The following is a 12,453-nucleotide window of genomic DNA, read 5'->3' on the forward strand; positions in this document are numbered from 1 at the left end:
GGACAAAAATGACAAAGATGGTTTTGAAAGAATTTCTATCCCGTCTGATTAAGAGAAAAGTCTGTTTTGTTGCCTTGTTTATTTTGATAGTTAAATAAATCTTTGGAAATGTTTGTGCGCCTGCAGGAATCCAACAGGGTGTGCTCCCACCCAGCTCAGCCGCTCCAGCAGAGCTGCAGGGATCTGCCCAGGCTATAAACTTGTGCTGCCTTTGACAAGTTTTATGGTTCAGGACAGGTGCACTGTGTTCTGTATCATATTTCACCGTAACACATCTGAATAGATCACATCAATTTTTATATGCTAATAATTTGTTTGGGTATTTTAATACTAGGAGCTGTAATTCATATCTATTGTACTCCTTAGACTACAGATAATTTGAACAACAATTTGAAAAAAATCATGTTAGGAATACCTTCCAGTGTTGTATTTTTCAATCGTGCAAAGAAAGCAAGAATTATCAATGTTAGAAATTTTAAAAAATGTATTGAAGCTCATTAGGTGTCAGTTGAGGCTTCTTCCCAGTGAATGTCCCTTTCCTTTGGACACAGGACACACTCCATTTGCTGATAATTTGGTCTGTTTCCCATTTCATTTGGTAATTTGCAGGCAGGCAAATAAATCTTGCTAGTTGCACGCTCTTTTTGCCTAGAAGTGTAATGTAAATGTTTCCTCTCTTAAATTTACCTCCACCTCCCAGTGGCATTCCCGGTGTATTACAAAGTTTTACCTATCCATTACTTATTGTGGGAGCAGTCGAAACTCAGTTTTGCTGTTGCAGACTGGATAATGAACGCCGTGATAGTGGCAGTAGGAGCGGTGCGACAGAGGTAGGGAAGCGATAGCGCTGGTGCACAGTTCTGCTGCCAACTGAAAACTCTTCTGAGGGCAGCTGTGCCTGAGAACCAGCATTATCCAAACAGTTTTGTTGCAACTGCAAATTCCTCTGTCTAAAGGTAAGATGTGCAAATGGCCATGAAAGCTTCCCGGAATCTGCGGGGGTTCCTAAGTGTTTTGTATCAAAGAAAATAAAGCATCAATTAAGTGTAAAATAACACTGCAAAAAAATTGACAATGCCTAAAGAGAGAATAGAAAAATGAGGCTAAAAGCCTATTTTTATTTTTTTCTAGCAAAAATACCTTTGGTGCTAAAATGAAAAATCTCACTGTTTGGTAACAGTTACTCAGCTGCCTGATCTTGAGACCTCTGAGACCCCGCCACAACACTGGGCTTCCAGCAGAAAGGCCGAAAATGATGCTCTTCTCCCAGCAGAGCTGCCCTCTCCCAGCATGCATAAACTTCTCTTTATTAATGGCTATTTGTCCCTGTAATTAACTCTGACTCACAAATCTGCTTTGACAGAATGCTCTAGATATTACTTGTGAAAGAAGTGATTGCCAGAGTGGTCCAGATAGGAGGCCCTTGACTTACCTGTAAGACTTCAAACTTTGCCTTGCAGGAGCAAAGTGCTCTGGTGGTTATTACCAAGCGGGTAAATTTTTCAGGAGTCTAATTCTGAGAACCCCACAAAGCCCATGGAGTGCTTCACTGTCACCTCCCTTTGGCCCACGTTATCTTGGTATTTCTGATGGAAGCTGCAGTGTTAATGACTTATTTATTGCTTATTCTGGGTTATGGCTTGGAGGAAGGCATGCTGCCATGTGATGGTGTCATTCTGCTGCTTTCCTCGTTCCCACCAGGAACCTTGCAGCCCATGGACACGCCAGAGTTCAGCAGCGAAAACCTTCAGCAGAGCCCAGGGAAGCCTTGGCAGCACGCTGCTGCTCTGGGGGCATTTGTAAGTCTGCCAGCTTATCATGAGCACCATGCCTTGGTGGCACTCTCTGTGGCTCTCGCACAGATCAGCGCCTCGACTTCTGCTGACTCCGCTGGCCTCCATCTAAAGGGTTGGTGCCCATCAGCATCCAGTTTGTGTTGGGTGCGTGAGGGCAGACAGATGCCCCCGCTGTGAATGCTCCCTCTAATTTAATCTGTTGAGAAGGAGTGGGTGTCACACAAGGCCGTGTTTGGTGGGGATGCTTGGCTCTCGCAGGGTGCTCGTGCACTGCTGTGTCAAAGGATGGTTTGCTGAAGACACAGCAGTGCTTTCTGTGTGGCTAGGATTTCTCTGTTTGGTTTTTAATACCCATTTGCTAAAAGCAAATTCTGTCTCCATGCTGAAGTTCCTGGGGAAAGGAGTACCAAAAGAACCTGTACCATCCTCCTGTCTTTTCAGCAAGTTTCTAGCCCTCAGGATCTCAGGTGGGCAGTGAAAGGTAGGAACTGCAATGCTAAATGTTGTGAAAATATAAGCAAAACCAAAATGACCTCCTGAACTAGTTCATGTTAGAATCTTCAGATGTTTAGGTGACTCCTATGCTTTCTAAGTTTTTGACTGAGACTGAGCTCTGAGTTGCTTGCAGCACATGGATGTGGTGGGCAGCCACCTCCAGGACAGGAGACCTGGGGCCATCTGTGCCCTCCCCTCCCCTCCCCTTCCCTTCCTTGGGGCCCTGCTCATCTTGGGGCAGCCAGCTGGGTATGGTGCCTGCTCCCCAGCCTGGATCTCGAGGATCATGGAGTTTATTGGGCTGTTTGGGCTGGGAAGTTGTGGTGGTGGGGGGATAATTCATCTAAATGTGTCTTACCGTCACTGCTTGTACTTTGAAATGAAATTTCCCTTGTCTTTTAAACAAATAACACACCGCCCACTACCATATGACTAGGCAAAGGGGACAGATGTTGTATTACAATGCGAGTCAGAAAGGATTTAAATAATGCAGCAGAAAGGGAGCAGCAGCACAGGAATGCATCACGGCTATCAGACATATGTATATTGTACCCATAAAACTGTGGAAAATGACTTATTTCACACCTTCTGAGGACTACAAAGGAGGCCAAAAGAGCAATAATTGTATTAGGATTAATCCGCTTAGCCCCTCAGTGCAGTGAGATGCCCTTTTTTATAGAAAAACAGAAGAATGGAAGAGCAGGAGCCCCCCCAAGACTGCATGAGGAATGAGATGGGAGCGGGGGGGTCCCTGCCCTCCTGCTGGTGCTGGTTCCTGGTCTAGCAGTGCCCTGCTTTGGGGAATGGGCTCTAGTCCCGTGCTTAAGGCAAGCCATGAAATACTGAAAATTGACTGTTATTTGGTTTGCTGCATCTCAATAATTGAAACTAATAGAAGCAAATAGCTAATATTTTCTGGTGGGATGACCTTGGGAGCAAGAGAGCAGCTAGTCATGTCTTCCTCCAGGGAAGAAAGTTAGAGGAATTACTGCCAAATAATAATAATAACAGCAGCAGCACAGGCTGTAATTCCCCTCTTTCCTACTCCAGTGACACCTGAACACCAGCACAAAGAAAACAAGTCATTTATCACGTATAATTTCTTGGAATCGCTGTGTGTGGAGCGGAGTTGGGGAGAAGCAAGCTGGCAGGTTTGTCTTTCCAGGCACACAGATCTCTGTCGCATCCTGCCCAGTAAGGAGCTAGCATATAATTTTCCCATTTGGGGAATTCACGCTTCTTTGGGCCGGATCTGGATTTGGACCGGCATGACTCGCCGTGTGTCCCTGTTTCTTTTTCAAGCACTCTGAGGTGAGAGCTGCTCTGCACCCACCTACACTTCTCAATGAGGGAGCTGCCCCTCGGCTCTCCACCTCCCTGTGCAATCACGGACACCCCACCCTGGCTCTGATTTCGACCTAGATTTTTAAGAAAGTGAGGTTTATGTGAAATCCTCAGAAGTGCTGAGCCTTTTCAGTCTATTTTGGTCTCCAGATTTTACGGTGGGGGAGAAAGAGATAATTAAACAGTAAAACACTCAGGAAAAAAAAAAAGGGCTGGCTTAAGGAGAGAGCTGTTCTCAAGCAGAACAGGCAGAACTTGGGCGTTAAAAGCTGTCTGGCAGCAGCATCTGGTCAGGAAATCAGCAGGCGGGGAAATCTGGGCACCAGGGAGCACCATGAAATATACCTCATGTGGGTGTCGTTAATTGTGAGGCTTATGGAAAAGTCTTGTTACAGCATTGATTCTACATGAATGAGGAAGAGCAGTGGTCTAAAGGCTGAGGTGGAAATACCTCGGCACAGGATGGAGTGAGTGAGAGGTGCTGCCTGGTTTCTGGGTGATAGAAGACAGTAATTTGTTGACAAAGGAGGTAATTCTGGCTAAAAAAAAAGTGAACCTGGGGTCTCTCTGTCTGAAAAAGAGGAATAAAAGTCAAATGCCAGAAGGATGTATTGCTTTCTCTGGGGAAGAAAGCAATTCAATACAGCCTAAAATGAGAGAGGTGCAGAAGAGAGGAGGTGGGCACAGCAAACTGACTGAGACTCTGCTGTGATGCATGCCCAAAGACAGGCTCTGCGGGGGCATGCCCGGTCCTTGCTCTCTGCTCCATGCAATTCCTTTCACCCACAGATGTACAGACATCCCATCCTGCAGAGATAACGGGAAATTTCCAGAGGCTGCAGGGGCTGCCAGGACCTTTGGAGCATCTGGAATGGTGGGAGAAAACCCTACGTGGTAGAAATATCAGTGGGTAAAGGAGTTAAGTAAGAATGAAGAGTGAAATAAGAGCAAAGAACAGCAAGGGAGAGGAGGTTACCTCCTCCTTATTGATCTGTGTGAGGAAGCAGGTGAAATGGCAAAGGAGCAAACGAAAGCATTCTTGTGGGTTGGGTCCTGATGCCAGACCTGTACGAAATGGGCTCCAGGCAGCTTCTCCTCATTAGGAGGAAAGATTCATATAAGATGTTGGAAAGCAGGAAAACCCCCTGTGTGAACAAATGCCACGGAGTAATCAGATGTGATGCAAACAATGTTTATTGCAGAGATTTCATGATGTAATTGCTTAGAAGATAATGTGTGCATGTGTATATGCACATGGAAGTTATGAATGTTTCTGCATGTAATTATCCCTGAGCATGCTGCATATCTCTGAAAAGGCTGATAAGAATCTGAGATGACTCTCCAGAGTTAAGAATGACTTTGAACTAAATAGCTTAGCCATTTAACTCAGCATTTCACAAACAAATGGAAGTTATTAAGAGCCTCAGAGAGGAGAGCAATCTGGCTTTGCAGAATCCAAAGACAATTCAAGTGCTGGTGGGAAAAGCAGGATTGCTGCATGCACTTTTCCTTTGAACCTTTATCTTCCTAGGGCCGGTCCACCCAAGGAAACTGAGGTCCAAGCGTGTGGCCCATGGCAAGCGAGTCAATGAGGCTTCACAAAGGTCTTTGCATTCCCAAGATTGCTGTCATAGCAGTGGCATGTTCCTGTTGGCTCCAGATGGGAAGCGCATTAGCTTAAATCACCAAGGTTGGCTTTAAGTAACTCGTTTATTCTTTCTTGATAATGCTTTGAAGGAGGAAATTTTGCTGCTTATGTCGCTCCTGAGGGCCGTTATTTACAGCAGCCAGCAGTGCCGTGCAGGCGCGGTGCGAAGGACAGGGTGGCTCTTGCAGAGCCATAAACACGCCAGCTGTCTTGGCCAAGCAGGATGAGATTTCCAAAGGAGCCGAGGAAATTAGTCACCTAGCTTTCCACAAGAAGTAAATGATTGGTATTGCTGCTTGCAAAGATAATTTTCCCATCGCTATATAAATCTTGGGCCTGGGGGAGATGTCACCATCGCGTACTGCAACCCATGCAAAAGGGTGGTGGACTCTTCCAGCAGAGCACTGCAGTCCTGCTCTGACTCATGCCATGCTTCCCGTTCCCCCTCTGAACTGCAAATTTCTCAGGACTTCTCCTCCAAGGATGCTCTGCTTGGGACACTTCTCCTCCCAGGGTGTTTTTGGCCCTGAGAGTTATGAATGCACTCTGCCAAGCAGCAGTTCAGGGTGCTGGGGACAGGGCAGAGGCAGCTCCTTGGCAGCAGTGCTCGGGTTCAGCTGCACTGGGGAGCATGGCATAACCTGACCCCGTGGGCTGCTGTGCTGTTCTGTAGTGCCTCTCCCTGCATTCATCCAGAGCTCAGCACATGGAACAGACTCACTTAGCAATGCCCATGTAAGTGAGTTTGATGGGGAACAGCCGCTATTTGTCACCTCCGTTCTACTTCTCCCTGAAGAAACATAAGATTCTCACCTTCACCAAATCCTGTCTATTAAAATCTAAAGGCGGATGATCACATGAACGAGTTCAGGTCCTACAACTATAAAATAAATGTCTGCTGCTATAGAGAAGGCAGTTGGTGACCTTTCCCACCCGACTTCCCTGGTGATTCACAGATTTTATTTTTTGCAAAGTACAAAAGCATTTTCCCTGGCAAATGCTTCCTTTGCTGAAGGTGAAAATGAATAAAACAAGCCCACAAAATGCAGAGGGGAGGGTTAGGTCTTTTCACAGTTATCACTATTTATAACATAATGCATCTGAAGTGTGGTGAGCTCTATGGAGAAACGCATGCCTTTCCCCACGCTGGGCTCAGCTCAGCGTTCCCAGGTTAATTCCCCAGTGGTATGGCGTCCTGTATCCCCAGCAGGGAAGGTGCCCGTAGCACCGTGCACCAGCGTGCTCTCTTTAAATGGTAGGTCTACTTGGAGGGCATTTGACTCTATTAAAAATTTCATCAGGAATTGATATACTGCATTTTTCATTTGAAAATTTGCAATCAGGCAGGAAAGCCTGAATATTCATAGGAGAGTAATATCTTTTCAGTATTCATTAATCTGAGTCAGTAATGAACCGCAGGTAAAATTGAGAGATAATTTTTAACAAGTAATTTATTTATTTTTCTCATCTTCCGTTTTATTAAATATCCACGAACGGTTTAATTGACCTTCCTGAATTTTTCATTTAATATCCAAAGATGTGCTGGGGAACTGCATGCCAGAAGGCCGGGCTCCTTGGCAGCCTCCTCCCGCCCCAGTGTTCACCCTGGAGCTCCATCACTTTCTCATGGCGGGCAGAGCAAGGCCCTGGAGGATGGGTCATCTCCTCTTCATTGCTATTGGAGGCGTTCAAGGAACGTTCAGACGTTGTGTTGAGGGACATGGTCTAGTGAGAACTACTGGTGACAGATGGATGGTTGGACTGGATGATCTTGTAGGTCTTTTTCAACCTTGGTGATTCTAGGATTCTGTGATTCTATTTTTGGTATATTTTAAGTTTCTAAGTTCTCTCTTCAATCTCCGTTTCTTTTAAGGCTCAGTTCCCTGGCTTTGTTCAGCCCTTCACCTTGGGGGGATGATTTCTATATTCTGATCTTGTCCCCTTTCAATTCCCTTCCCTTGGTCCACAGCTTTACTCACATACAGCATGTAAGACAGAATGTATCTCAGCAGCGAGGCCTTATTAGGACTGAACGTAACAGAAAGACTATTTTCCCCATCTTGACGGGCACGCTTCGATTTACCCATTGCAGAGTGACAGCCTTTCTCTGAGCAGCTCTCCCAGCCCGCTCTGCAGCCTGCGCGGTTCCCCAGCCCTTAATTGTGCAATTGATTATTTCTACCTAAGCATAGGATCTCGCACTGTCTCTCGTAACACACTTTTAAAAAAAGATTATTTCTGCAATTTGTCGAGACCTTTTTGAATTTTAATTCTGTCCTCTTGTGTGCTGGCAGTCCCTCCCTGCACAGTGTTATCAGCAAATTTAACAAGCGTATTCCTTCCTCTGTCATCCGAGTCATTAATGAAAAAATTAATAATGCTGAGCTCGAGGCAGGTCTCTCTGAAACTGTGCTTGATTCATCCTTTCTTTTCAAAGAGAGCCATTTTCTGGAAATGAATGGTCTCCTAGCAAGCTCTGCCTGCACTCCACCAAGTGCTGTGCTAATGGTGAGGGCTGCAGGCGGGCGCTGATGCTGCATGGCCCTCTCCATGCGGCTGCTCCTGCTGCTGCTCCCTGGTGTCGTGGTGCTCCTGTCATTCCCTCAATGGATGGTTAGTGAGCAGACACGTCGAGCAATGCCACCTCCGTGTCCTTCCAGGCAGCTTTGCTTCTTCCCATCTCTTCAGTTTCCCACAGTGATAGTTAAGGTTCTGGTATGGCTTCAGACAGTTCCTTAAGTATGTGAAGATAAAGCTCATCAGCATAACCAATTTGAAAACATCTAAATTAGCCAGGCCCTCTTGCTGTTCCCTTTTTAGGAGATTACAATCTTCCCTCTTTGTTACAGTATTATTGTGCCGACCATCTGCTCTCAGTTGGCCTTTTTCATGAAGTCTGAAGCAAAGAAATCTCATTAAACACTCAGCTTAGTTGGCTAATGGCTTTCCCACTCCTTTTTTGGACCTCCTTTATTGCTAATGTAGTTGCAGGATGATATCTGGTTAATTGCCCCACGCTTTGTACCCTGACCTCCCCAGATCCATTGCTCTCAGCGCTGCCTGGTGACAAACTTACCGAATTAATAAATGTTGAGGCGATGGATTGAAATTCCTGCACATGAGGTCAATGGGGAGCACAGGGTGAGCTTTCACCATCAGGTGGTGGCTGTGGGTCAGGCCCTGAGTGGAGCCCCGTGCGTTGGGGCGATGGCAGCGGGATCACGCAAGGAGCCCTCAGGGAATTGTTGAGATTCCTGACTTTTGTTCAATCTAATAACAAGCAATTTGAGCAACTTGCATTAACTTTTTTTTTTTAAAGTTCTCCTCTCCTGACTCCTGCTATTCTTAGTACACTGCTGAGATTTTTTCTTAGGTCTTTAGAGTTCTCAGTGGATTTCCCGTTATAGGTCCCAAGTCTACGCGTAATTGCTTTCTGTCCTTGAGCCTTTCCAAACAGCTCCTGCAGCAAGTTTCACCTTTATGTCTACATGACCTCAAGGCGCATGAAAAAAACCTTTTCAATGATACTGGGCAGCTTGTAAACAGATTTCCAAATAATTCCAGCCAGATGTAAACACACAAGGGCTTGAAACAAGTACTGTGAGTTACAGAGATACAGATCAATAGAGACTTGTGGTTTGAATTCACTCATGGTATCGTAACTTGGGTAATAAGAGGAGGAATATTATAACATAAAATTTCATGGTTGCAACTCCATTTGTGCTCTCACACTGGAGACTGAGGAAATGAAGAGTGCTCTGATTAGCAAAGCTAAATAAAAGCAAAGCACAGAGGAACCTGGCTGGCCGTGCTGACCTTCTTTTCAGATTTCAGGCAACTTGAAATAGAGCTGTAGTTACAAGTGGCCATTCACATTGTTTCTTCCTGCAGAGCGTTAACCCACAGCTTACTGCAGCAAGCAAGCTGTTATCCACTAGCAGGAGATGAACCGACCTTTTCCATTTTCTCCTGGCATCTCTGAAATCAGGTGAGCTTTGTCAGGTCGTAATATTTCTAGCCCAGCTGAGATACTGGAATGAAACAGAAATACATGCTGTTGGTTAAACGATGCAAGGTGAAATTCAGGAGAAGCCTCAAATTTATCCAAATCCTCAAATCCTATGGAAAAAATGTAAAGCTTGGTCTGGAATCTGAGGTGGACAGGCAGGTTGTGACAGGTGGGTTTTCCTGGGATTCTCGTGCTGAATGCAGAACCAAGGCTGAAGGCTTTGCAATGAGTGTGGGGAGTGAGCAGCCCTGAGGAGGCTGAAGCAGGAGGAATCTGCCGAGAAGTGAGGTGGTGCTTTTTAAACAAATCTATTTTTTGACAAGAGAATTGAAATATGAAGCCAATTAAAATGCCAGGGAATTTTCAAAACAGTCATAACAGATAAAATATGCCTTTAAGCTCAACTGATTTAAGCAGATAACAAAATCTTGATGGCTGACACCAGCTAGAAGCAGTTTGTAAATAAGGGGTGTTTTCCTTCTTATCCATTGCTTCAAGCAGTCACTCAATTTAAATTTAACTTCCAGTTCAGCGAGTAAGGAGTTTAAGGTCTCTGACTGGTGATGGGAGGACAGCCGCTGCAATGCGAGCATGCATGCTTCAGCACACCGGGATGCTTTGTGATACGTAAACCAAGGAGGGAAAAGACAGAGGTCAGTCCAAAGGGCAGCATGAGGAAATGGCAGAGCCTACCGATTCTGCTCAGAGCTGGTGATCCAAGGAGGATCCCCCGTGAGGCTGGTGAGATCCCCGGCAGGCCCTGTTAGCTGCTGGGTGGGCACAGTGGAGCAGCTTCCAAGCCAACCATGCGGCGATCCGATGACTCCTGGGGATGCAAGGCTCGGTGCCCATCACCCCACGGATGAGGCACACGCTGTGTTTGCTCTCCTCACCCTCAAGAAGTGAAGAGCCTCCTTCTTCTTTAGTTACCGAGCTGGAAACTGTTAAATCAGGCCAAGATGGTCCGTGAAGTAGTGGAAAAACAGTTGAAAAGTCACTCGCTCGATAATCAGCAGAGCCGGAACGCCTTGTTCTCTGCCACCTCAACAGCCGGCAGCTGCAGGGATATTTTCCTCCCGAAGGTCAATAAACTCACCCTTTTTTGATTTTAGTTGGATACAATACTGGAAAAGCTAAATCACCTTTTACCTCCAAAACTCGTATTTGAGGCTCTGTGGCAGGCACTCAGAGCTGCCTGGCACACCCGGGGAAGGGGCCGGGTTTTATCCTACCTGCACATTTGCAGTGCCCCTTTTTAAAGGCACGTCCTTCACGTTCAGGTGCTACCAGGAAAATTAGAATGAGGTTTGTTTTCTTATTTCCCTCGCTGCAAATAGCTTTTACTGAGCTGTTGAACAACACTGGTTGAGTTTTACCTTGACACTTTAATTTGGAGGCAATTTAATATGTTCTGACTGAAGATTTAAAAGTAGAGTTCCCAGCGCAGATCAGCAACGAGGCGCAGATTTCATCATTCCTGACCCATTGTCAGAGGGTTTTTTTTGATCTGTCACTTCAGAAACCCTGTGTTGTTTCACTCCAGGTACTTTAACAGCTCATTTTAGTCCTGCTGACATTGCTGTGTCACGGTTCATGTCTTTTCTGACATGAAGCTATCAAGTTCTTCCATTTACTCTTCCATTTTACCCCTGCTTACAAATGAGGTTTAGAAACCTCTCTGCAGCAAAGGTCTCTTTTATTTGAATAGTGTTACTCCTTGCATTTCATAACGTCTGATGTGTGTTCTCAGTCAAAAGGCTGAATATCTTTGCAAAATACTCTGAAAAAGGACTATTGAAAATAAATACCGTGAAGTAAAAATTGTGACAGACGCATCCATTTGGGTTTCATTTAGAATCCTGTCCAATGAAAATATTTTGGAATATCCTCTTCTTTCTGCGTTCCCCATTGGCCCCTGAGCAATGATATCATTTCTCTTTTACGTGGAAGTGCTCCGATAAGGCGGACTCTGAAGGAGGTAGATCTTTCATTGACAACTTACAGAGACTGAGGCTCTTGTTTCATATTTGGAAATGAAAGACAACATCTACTTCTTTTTTTATCTCTGAGTTTTAAGCCTGTTTCCACACCAAAAAGTGTGGGAGAAGAATAGCAGATAAAAATGTTTGAAATACGAGCTATTCTTTGAAGTTCTTGGGATATTTTAAAGCTTTTCCCTACAGCTATTTATTCCATGCACTTAACATCTGTTTTATGCTTTGATATATTTTGCAATTATTTTTCATCCTTAATTTGATTTTCTTTTAATAACATTGTTCACAAAAACAGTGGATGACAAAGACGTCTGGCACGCATCAGATAATCCCCATCTCACCACGATGAGTTGTTTTAATTACGCACACGTACGTATCGTGCTGTAGCTCTAATTAAAGGTTTTATGATTTTAGGAGGCAATCCTATGGAAAAAATACTTTTGAAAGGATTTGCAGTGTTAGTTCAGATAGGCATGTTTTCGTACAGCATATGGATTCTCCTTGACAAGACCAGAATTGCTGAAGAAGTTGGACCCCTTCCCTACTCTCTATGGTAAAAGGAGGGATGCTTTCTCATTAAAGAGAAGATAATTTTCTTGTGAATTTAGAATACTATATGTATTTTCCCTTCTCTCTTTTCTCCCTCTCTTTTTTTTTTTCTAGGTAATGAATATTCTGGATTCTGACAGTATTGGATTGCCTTGTTTGTGTACAGCTAGCTTTTATTTCACGCCAGTAAGCTTTCCCTGAGAATTAGATATTATTTAGATATACAAGGACTACTCTAACCAGGCAGTTCTACCTCTGACAAAGGAATGGGAATGTAATGGAGTTTCTCAGTATTCTGTATTATAATTTACCTATATGGTACCTTGCTGTGGGTAATATATTTCTTTTATTCCCTGGCAATTCCGAATTGCCTGGGGAAGCAAACAGAGCTTTGTTTAAAACAACAACAACAACAAAAGAGTAAAAAAACCTCTAATTTCATCTTAGAATCTGCAAAATATCGGCCTGACCCCACATAAGATATTTCATTTTAGTTGCTAAGTAATTTGCTGTTTTTTTAACATAGAACAGCGTTCAGAATGAAATATTTGATTAACAATATTTTGACAAAATCATGTTATTGAAGCAGATCTAAAAAAAAATTAAGAGAATTTGCTG

The 12,453-nt window shown here is 44.4% G+C and overlaps 1 long non-coding RNA gene across 1 annotated transcript in view; it reads left to right on the forward strand.

Moving 5' to 3' along the window:
* The window catches only part of LOC110405085, a 33,048-nt gene that overhangs the window by 16,197 nt on the left and 4,398 nt on the right, over positions 1–12,453 (forward strand). The window contains exon 5 of the long non-coding RNA XR_002442676.1: positions 9,175–9,271. This is a non-coding gene — a long non-coding RNA (uncharacterized LOC110405085). The remainder of the gene's footprint in view (positions 1–9,174; positions 9,272–12,453) is intronic.

This window comes from Numida meleagris, chromosome 11 (genome assembly GCF_002078875.1).
Source record: "Numida meleagris isolate 19003 breed g44 Domestic line chromosome 11, NumMel1.0, whole genome shotgun sequence".
Classification (NCBI taxonomy): Eukaryota; Metazoa; Chordata; class Aves; order Galliformes; family Numididae; genus Numida; species Numida meleagris.